The following is a 10,712-nucleotide window of genomic DNA, read 5'->3' as shown; positions in this document are numbered from 1 at the left end:
CTTCACTCGCCTGTCGATATATAACGGTTGTCTACAACATATATCCATCCATATCACACTGCAACTATCTGGAAAATTTTCTTCATTCATTTTATTTATAAATGCATCAATGGATACATATATTGTGATAATTCAAACTGAATGATACCCCACAGCCCCAAATGATACTTCATATATTCTCCTTGATAACGTTCCACAGTATCTGGATTTTCCATAAACCATTGGTTTGATTTGGCATGTGAGGTCTGGCGAAAAAAGCACAACAACGAAGTTTTGAAATCTCATTAGATGAGCTAATCAGTGCATGTTTTGTATATAATGTTATATATAACGATATAATGTTAGATACATGAACCGATTCCTTGTACAGGGACTTTCAAAAATATGTCCACGAGAAGCTAGGATATCAGTATAATGTTGAAGATATTAGCTACAATAAAAAATTGCTAATAACTATTTCAATGAAAGCTTTACTATAAATTCTGAACTGTGCATTTACGAAATCTTTTTTCTTTACAAATGATCTGTGATCCACAGTGCCTTAAAGTACCAATCATTCGTTAAGATATAATTTGCTGTGGGATTTTCCCATGTGGTCAGAGTTATATTTTATATATAATATATTATTTTTTTTACATTATATAAAAAAATAATATAATAAAATGTTAGAGATGTTTATATATATATATATATATATATATATATATATATATATATATATATATATATATATATATATATATATAAGAAAAAAAAATGCATTTTCTGTCTAGATTTCCCATACTCATATTTGTGGTAACACGTGCTAGTGTTGTATATTTTTATTTCACGCATACCATTATTTAAGCTATAAAAACATAATCTATTGTTTAAATTTCTGTATACAGTTGTAAAATGGTGTTGATTTTCAAAAACTAGACACACCCCACATTATGGTTATATTTGAAAATATAGTAAATTGATATTCCTATACGGCTTATTGTATGGATCTCAATTCAAAAATTCTAGCAAAACAATACATTTGCAGATTTTACAATTAACCCCTCACTGCCAAAATTAGAAAGCAAAGTTCAATTATCTCATTAAATACTACGGAAATGTGAACACTTGCGCAGACAAATCCCAAATGTGAAATGTGTTTGATTTTTATTGAAGACGGAAACCCCTTTATTTATTTAGCAGACATCGCAAGAGAATTAATTTGAATCAGCGAGTATTCTTACTCGGTGCGATTATCTACCAGAACTCGCTGTCTGCAATATCCAAGAAACATGCAAACTGTTTTCGGAAAGGTGTTTGGTCAGTTCGACAGGTAAAACAAAGTAACGTTAGGTAAATGAAATTTATCATTTATCAAATACTGTTGAGTAACCCTTGAACATTTCCCGCTATTTTGAAAATCAGAAAATCTTCTCTAAAAATACCCCCCCCCCCCAAAAAAAAAAAAGAGAAAGAAAAACCAACTTGACAAAGAGGACCCCGCACCACTCAATCGACTTAAAAATAAACAACTAAATAACAAATCCAAACGTTTGGGGTTAATAAAAATTTCACATGCTACATATATTGAACAAGAAGATTGCACTAGTTAATCTTGCAAAGAGCGCGGACTGAACGGCGCAGTTTGAGGGTGCGAGGCGCGAACTTTCTTCTACACCTGCTATTTCTAACGAGAACACACACGACAACATGCCACGTTCCCTTTTATTTTGGCAGGAAAGAAGATTTTGGAAGAAATCTTTCAACATTCCTGATAGTTATTAGAGTCTGCAGACCTCTATCTCTTCTTGTTTTCCGTAATCAAAAATCAATCATGTTGTAGGTAAAAAACTGGTTAACCAAATTACAAAAAAGTTCTTGGTTTTGGACGTCGTGTAATGAACACATTCCGACATTGATCTCATCACTGTATGAAATATGGTTCACATAAACCTTTTAGTTTGATATAAAAAAACCCAAAAGTAAAATGCAATTAGATGAAAAGGAAAGCGTTACGTCATTTGATTAGGTAGATCACCTTTGTCTTGGAGCAGAATCATTTATATAACAGAGATAACGCACATGCTGAGATCTAAACAAAACTTGATAATTAAATACTGCAAAAGTGAATATATCTTGAGTTATTTTCAGAAGCTGGTGTATCTGTTCTCTTTTTTGGTTTTTTTTTTATTGTGAACATAAAGTATTAACGATTAATCGACATTTTGGGTAGTTAGACCATCACACAACTGACCTTATTTTGTCATTTTATTTGGAATAGTCGCTCTACAAACACCACTCTCATAAAAACACATATCATTCAAATTAACTTAAACATTTAATTAAGATGGCAAAGATCAAATCCAAGTTTATTTCATTAAAATAATAAGGATTTTTTTTCTGGTGAAACGCATCCTGATCAAATTGTTACAGTACATTTCATCCTATTTAACTCTGCTTTTTAAAAAGATTAAAAAATAAAACACTTGGTTCCTTTTTAACAGACCATATCATTGTATCTCTAGTTCAATTTACGTTTAAATTACAAATTTTAGGTTAAAATTACACATCATACTAACAGTTATTGCTATTGTAAACGTATTTTCAAAACAGCGACAGCAGTCCAAGAAAACAAGAGAGCTATCTGACGATGCAATCTTCGTGGAAGGCTTGTAGTTCGTGCATTAGGAAGGTAGCGATACAAGGAACCTTGAGACTCTGAGATGAAAATGACAACAACAGCAGCAGAACATCAACAAAACACAGATAAAGGATAAAATAGATAAAGTAGGGAAGCCTTCTTTATCTCAGAATTACTAGCATTTCATTTGATTTTGTACAAGTAGTGATATATTATCAGAATGTGTTCTTTTGGCAGATTGAATAAATATATTTTCGAAGTATAATTAAGATTAATTATTGATTTGCGCTATGAAGGTATATTTTGCCAAAGATGCCGTTATCTCCTGTGAATAGCCACCAGATGGCGTGATAGCGCTAATCATCACCGCAATTAAAGGGGTTACTTTAAAGAGAAGCTAGCTGTGTTTTGTTTCCCCTCATACGATGTCTTAAAGCATCACTGCTTGCAGATCTAAGGAGTACGTCTAAAGCTCCACCCCTTTTAATTCGTAAACAACGCATCGTTTGTTGACTGCAGTATATAAGAAAGTGTTGCTCATAAATGCTTTCAGGAAAAGCGCACCAAAAGATATGGCTGACCATGCTTATGCTATACAACACAAAATCGACGATGGTGCTTTTGGTGAAGTTCTCTGTGTTAAAGATACTAAAACTAACCAAATACTAGCTATGAAACAAATTCTATACCGTGGTGATATTTCTAAGGACCCCTATATCATGAATGAAATATACAGCTTATCTCATTTACATCATGAAAATGTAATCAAGCTGATGGATGTTATCATTACTGATAAAAGTGTTAACTTGATCATGGAATTAGCAGAAAATGGAAATTTGGAGACATTCATTCAAAACAATCCACTTGCTTTTGACCAACTGTCACATATTTTCTTTCAGCTATTATCTGCTGTGGATTTTTGTCATCGTAATAATATTGCGCACCGTGACATCACTCCATGTAATATATTGCTTACTAACAAGACGAGTGTTCGATTGGCAGATTTTGGGCTTTCTGTTCCCTGTCGTGATTCTGAAGGACATGTAATACTGTGTGATGATTATTTAGGACACATTCATTATTCAGCACCGGAAGTACTGAAGAGGACTCCATACGATCCGCTCCTTTCTGATATATGGAGTGTTGGAGTTGTTTTATACTTCATGATTCACGCAAACGTTCCATTCACAGGGGATGAAGAGGAAATAATATCCCAACAAACAGATGATAATATTATTACAGATCTTATAAATCGAGAAAACGAAAAGGGTGAAAGGTACGCTGGACAATACATGACTTTTATGCGAAACGTTTTGCGTGGAGACCCAGACAAACGCTGTAGAACTAGTAACTTGTTAATTATGATGAACATCGAAACATGAAAGACGCATGAATTCTAAATGGACAATTGACCATACATTCCTCTTCATGTTTTTATTGTTTTTATAAACAGTTTCCAGAAATTTGAATGGCTTTGTAGTCTTGAATTCTTGCATTTAAGAGGTATTCTACTTGTGTTTGTGAATAAGTTAAAGGAAACATTAAACAAAACCGTCGTTGGTAAGGTCACGTTGACGATTGTTTTTGTGGAATAAAAATTGTTGAAGAATTGAGGAAACAAGCCAAGAAAAATTCATGATTAAGAATTGTCCTCTACTGATATAAAATCACCTTTATCATATACTATCTTGAAAAAAGATAATCATCCCATCAATACGATAAAATTGATTTGTTAACCTTAGAACAAAGTTTTGCAAATAGCATGACACATACATACCATAATCAAAGTACTGAAAGTACTGTTAGACGGTGGCGTCGTTTGAAAGTGGCATATTACATGTAACAATTAGTGATGTATGATAATTATGTTTGTCGAAAACCGCGGCCAGTATCGCATAATTACATGCACTAATACTTAACGCTTACTCGCACAACTAGTCGTGAGTTTCCTACATGGATAATTCTGTGGTAATCGTAGCTGTGATCTCAATCTACACTTTACAAATGCTGTGTCTCTTGGTCGTCATCTTTTGGGGAAAACCCAAAGATTTATTACAGAAGTCTTTGTCGTATAGAAGTTTGTATAATTATTTATTACATACTTAGTAATAAATACAGTTTTTTTGCACATGTGATACAGATGGCATCACAAAATCCGTATCGACCTCTGGGGCTTATACAGGTTATCAGCCCTCCAGGGCTGATACGGATCCGTATCACACCCCTTGCGGAACTTCTCTGCCTTTTTTCGCTTCGGCATTTTTGCATGTTTACAGAGGAAAAAGAAAGCATTTTCAGTTACAGTCGACATTTTTAAGTGCAGTTGAAAACTTCAAACGCTAGCAAATGTTTTAAAGCAGTCAACTTTTAAAACCTGATGAAATTCCGTTCTGTAGCTTCATGTTTGTTAAAACAAGAAGAACTCATATTTTTATTAAATACATGTACATGTCCAGACTTTTGTCAAATGAAATGAATACCGGTAATCAATTTGTTCAAGTTGATGGTTTTTTTTTAATTTATTACTAAGTATGTAATAAATATAATAATAGATACCCTTTTCCACATCACAGCTTGTATCAGCCCTCGACCAATATCAACCCTCGGGCCTTCGGCCCTCGGGCTGATATTGGAGTCTCGGGCTGATACAAGCTATGATATGGAAAAGGGTATGTATTATTCTCTATATCTTTTGTATCAATATGTTTGTATCTATATCAGTTGACATTAAAACCCCGTTTGAATGACTTATCAAATATGTGGGTTGCCACCACATATTGAATGAATAAATCAAATCCAAAGAGATTTCATTACAGTTCGCCCTAATATTTGTTTGTTTGAAGAAGGAGAATTTTGGGGTTTTTTTCCCATTTGACCTTTGGGTTGACCCTGCAAAGGAGAACAACTTTTGAAAAGTGTGAATTGGACTATTGTGCTTTAAATATATTGTAGATTTCTGAAAGTAACGAGAACAAATAAAGCTTTAGCATGATAAAATACTTATTTTTACTAACAATTTGGGCATACATATAGTATGTTAATTGTCCCTCTTGACAGCATTTTCCCTCAATTTCTTCACGGGGAAAAAGTTGCAGTCTTGTGGACCATCACATTTGCTTTTTTCCTCATATAGTTAGTTAATACATTTACGTGTAAAGAAAACGGAATGGGTTTACAAGAACCTGTTTGATAAAACTGGTATTGCTTTTGAAATGCACGTCATCATGAAACAGAAGAGTAAATCAATATTTTATCTTCGACTTTAGTGGATCATTTCCATTTGCTCACAACGAAAGTAAATGAAAATTTAAAAAAATATCATACAACATTCAGTCGCGGCAGTTTCATTAATCAACGTTTTAAACATTTGTTCTATTGTATTTAGCTATAGATTAATTCAAATCATTTGAATGAATTCGGGAAAGTCACATGTATATTTTATCGCTTCTCAGTACACTTAAACACGCATAAATTACTTGCTACATCAAACTTTTCTAGTAAACTTACAACAAATATTGATTAATTATACAAAATAAGTTTTTAAAAACACTAAACAAAATTCAAGTTGAACGCACGTTTTTCTGACCGTACAGCTGTGTATATAAAGAAGATGGGGGAATAAGATGGCGCAACTGCCCATTTGGTTTAGTCGTAAAATACAATTTCAAATTTAGCATTTTTTCAATTAAATATATTTGATGTTATTATATAAGTTTAAAAAATGGTAATTTCTAACTATATTCAGTTTGAGATATTTCAAAAAGATAAGAAAAGAAATAAATCTTTAAGTTTTGGTGGTATCGAACCCACAACCTAAAAACCCAAGTTCTATAAAGTTTCCTTATGGCTGGTGCTCTAACCACTGAGCCATTTCAATCACAACAAAGTGCGTTGTTTAAATGCTATATGAGACTGTGACCACGAATTTACGGACTTGTATTATATTTCTAAAACGTTTAATTGTTGAGCTACAAAATGACATATTTGAATTGTAGTGGGTCATCTCTGCACATTTTTGTTGAGTAAAATCGGTTTAAAATCCATTAAACCACATTTAGACTGTAAAAAATATATTGAACTCAGACCCACTCTATGAAAGAAAATGCATTGAAGTTATAAAAATTACACTATTAGAAGGTTTTGACACTCATATGCCAGTTTAAATCAATATATTGCAAGTATTTAAAATATTTAAAGATTACAACCCGATGTTACGTTAAATATACATTGTTTTTAATTCTTTTTTTAGAAAGTGTCAGATTAAATGATATTTTAATTTTGCCGTATCTAATCATTCCTCATATGGGTATTTTACACGCCTTATTCACCCATCTTCTTTGATTTTATTCTTTGCATGTACTAGACAATAGATCTAGGGTTCGCAAATCCCGGCAATATTTTCGGAAAGCTCAGCAGAATTCTACAGTCATCTATGAAGCACATTTTTTTGCCTTCATGTTTCATTATTTATCGCTAATATAGCATGGATGTATACGCTACGGCCGATGTAGCATTGCGTTAAGTGATGACACTTTCTAACCGGTGTGTATTTCAATTGCGAGTCGCAACAAACTGGCGCATTTATATAGGCCCGCCTATTTGTAAATGCATGTGTACAAAATGATGCTAACACCTGGAAACAAATGTCGAAGAAAGTTCATAATAGAGTTGTACTCGCGAGTTAAAAATTATTTGAGAACAAACGGGGCGATGTTTACGTACAAATGTAAATAATGTTATCTGTTAGTGAAAGAGAAGATTCTCTAATACATTTAGCAGGGACGGACGCATATGAATTAAAGTTACTATTTTTACTTCGCTCATCGAATTGCGTTATTCAGTTCATTGTGAAAAAATTCGACAGAAACTGTTTAGTTAACAAAATTATTATATCTTACATTACCGTTCACAATGTACCATAAATGTATATGGAATATTGCATGTTTTTTCTCACAAAAAAAGCTAGCGTTTGCTACAAATTAGAGATACACCAGCTGACACGCCATGAAATCCATAAGACGCATATGTAAAAAAAATCTGAACTAAAAATCTTTGAAACATCGTAAAATGTAGTTTATATACATTTAAAATGGCGACCCGATTTGCACGTTAATTTTACAATCCGACGTCGATTAGCGTGTTTGAGAGAAAGTCAGCAGCAAGTAAAGCGTCAACATCTGCAGTAAATATTGTCTGATGAATATAGAGGTGCCTGTAATAAAATTAATGTTTCTACAGACTGAGTGAGGTACAAAATAAGGTACATTGTAAATCACATGTCAGTCGAAAATTAAACACATTTGTATCGTAAATTTAAAGTTTTTTGTGTATTGTGTATTGTGTTGAAATATGAAATGGCAAACCAGTTTAAATAGTGTGTTTCTGACAATTATTTATATCATAAAAAAGACAAGAAGCAATTATTGTGCCCAATTGTGACCAATTATCGCAGTGATATAGTTTATGCAGTCCTGATACAGTTAAACGTCAAAACTGGCAGTTGGTGCTTAAATTATTAATACCGCGTAAGCAGCCAGGTTAACGGCTCATTTAAAATAAAACACAATTTCATACATTATTTAAATGTATGTACAAAATAATTTGCAGCTATAATGCTTAAAATATCTGATAAGATTAAAATTAGTTCTCATACTGAAATCGACACGTAGATGAAACAGTGTCTGTATAACACTGCATACATGTACCTAACAGAGTTATCGTTCGTTATCCGCTAGGGTCCCCGTGAGAAATACTCTTCCGGTCAGGACCGTAGCAATAGACCGTGGCTATTTATAGCCACCGTCTAAAAAGTACGTTGATACCAAATAAAGGCAAACAAAATAATGTTATGATCTTTTTGTGTAAGGTTGAGTAATTGTCGTTGCTGATAATCTATTAAATTAATGATTCTATGTAATATTTTTCACTGTTCAAATGTTATTTTGTGTCTTTAAGTTCATTTCGTTTAGCTGCTATTAAAGTGATATTCTCTAATACTTGTACATTATCGTATTAGGTAATTGAGGTGAAACTTCAGAAGCGAAAGTTTAACAACTTACATGCGGCACACTTTCTCTCTGTATTATCATTTTGATAAAATGCTCACTGCAACTGTGTTACAAATGTGCAAAACGCAGATATAACAATATGTTACCGGTGGGTGTTCATAAAAATTGCGGGAGGTCTTACCACAAGGAACATCCATCATTACTGGTATGCACCTGTGTAAGACATTAAATAAATGCAAAGGTAGTTGTATCTATTGTATATGCAGCTTCTATGCACGAGCTGCCCTCTGTGTCTGTATAGAATCAGTGCATGTAACATTTCATATTTGAACGAAATACATATCAGAAACACAAGGTTTAATAAGCCGTACAAGTTGAATTATACAATGTTGTGTAGGGGAACAAAATAAAACCCGACAAGTACCTTAACAACCTACTATCTAACTGTACCTTTTCTGACTAAAGTGTGCATGAAAAACTGATCAAAAAATTCTATTCTGTAACCTAAAAACTTTACTTTCATATATACACATATTTTCCCCCAGTTATTTTGACATTAATTAACTTTCAATTCTCACTGAGCTTAGTTCGCGTGCACTGTCTGAATAATGAGAATGGACAGCAACAATTTGTAGTGCGATATAGGTCAGCTGTTTGCTTTGATATAATTAAGTATGTATCTCTATTGTAGACTGGAGTCTGGTAAACTCGTTTCCTTATTATCATTAACTATTAAAAATAGATTTAAAAGAAATTGACCATAGGTAAGAAAGCCAGATCGTGTTTATATTCGGATAGGCCGACTACCGACATTTCTGCATGCATGCAATCTATACATAGACATATTTTTAAAAGCAGTAACAATAGAACAGAAAGGTACTAATGATTTGCATACATATTAAAATTTATAACTACTGCGTATTGTGCAATGTATATAGTTGACATATATGAATTGTCTACAAATGAAGTTTTAGAAATATAAACCACAAATGAAAAAAAAATCTAAAATACAATGATGCTAGTTGGTATTCAGCATTGATATTTTCAGAAAATATGTTAGTGATTACAATGGTTATAATTAAAGGAAGTAGTATCCTAAGAAAATCTGTGTAAACAATTTGAAGCCCCATGGAAATCACAAACGATAGAAAATGGACTTCAAAGAAGAGTTTTCAAAATAGTAATCATCTTGCCAGTTAATCTTTCGTGCATAGATAAATATATATGTTATTTACTTTGTATGTTATTATTATACAACGTATGTTATTATTCACTTTTCTTTTTCTCCACAATCTTTCCTTGCCACTGCAAACAATGTGAAAAAGAAAAGTATAAAACTGGGAGCACATAAAGAGACACAATACATGTTCATGCACTGAAAGAACTTTGTTAGATAAAACACATGTTCACAGAATTTTGCAATATTCAAGGAAGAAATATTGAATACGAAACTCTGAAATTCTAACCTTCATGTAAAAATAATACTTTGCAAAATATTTTTACAGTATAAAACTTAACACTCTTACAACAAGCATAACGTGCTTACATCTCAATACATTCGATAATATGATAAAATAAGAGTAATACATGAAATTGGGATTACTTGTCCATTAGAGGAAAAACAACCAAAAATCATTTGGATAAAGTAAAAACTATTTTTATTTCTGGTGACGTCTGTTTATTCTATATTTTTAAGTACACTTATCTACAATAATCTTAAAATGACTTGTCCTCAATATCTTTACACGTTTTAAAATCTACTTTATAGCTTAAAATCCGCTAACTCACAGTCCAGAATCTTTTTTCCTATACTTTTTCGTGTACAAATAAGCTTAGAATTCAAACCATATTTCCTCATTAGAAAAAATGGGAAAAACATCCGTTAAGTGCTACGAAAAAGTTCAAATGGTCCAACACCTTTGATTGATCTATTACAGATTACGGTATAAAACTTTATTCTTTCTTGACGATTTCTTTAGATAAATTAATCGGACATACTAGTATTGTAATCTTCAACTTTTTGAATTATATTGATTTTTTACTGATATGTAATTGCATTTATAAAAAAAATTGTCAAATAAGAA

Source organism: Magallana gigas, chromosome 7 (genome assembly GCF_963853765.1).
Source record: "Magallana gigas chromosome 7, xbMagGiga1.1, whole genome shotgun sequence".
NCBI lineage: Eukaryota > Metazoa > Mollusca > Bivalvia > Ostreida > Ostreidae > Magallana > Magallana gigas.
The sequence above is the reverse complement of the archived record's forward strand: the minus strand, read 5'-3'. Positions refer to the sequence as shown.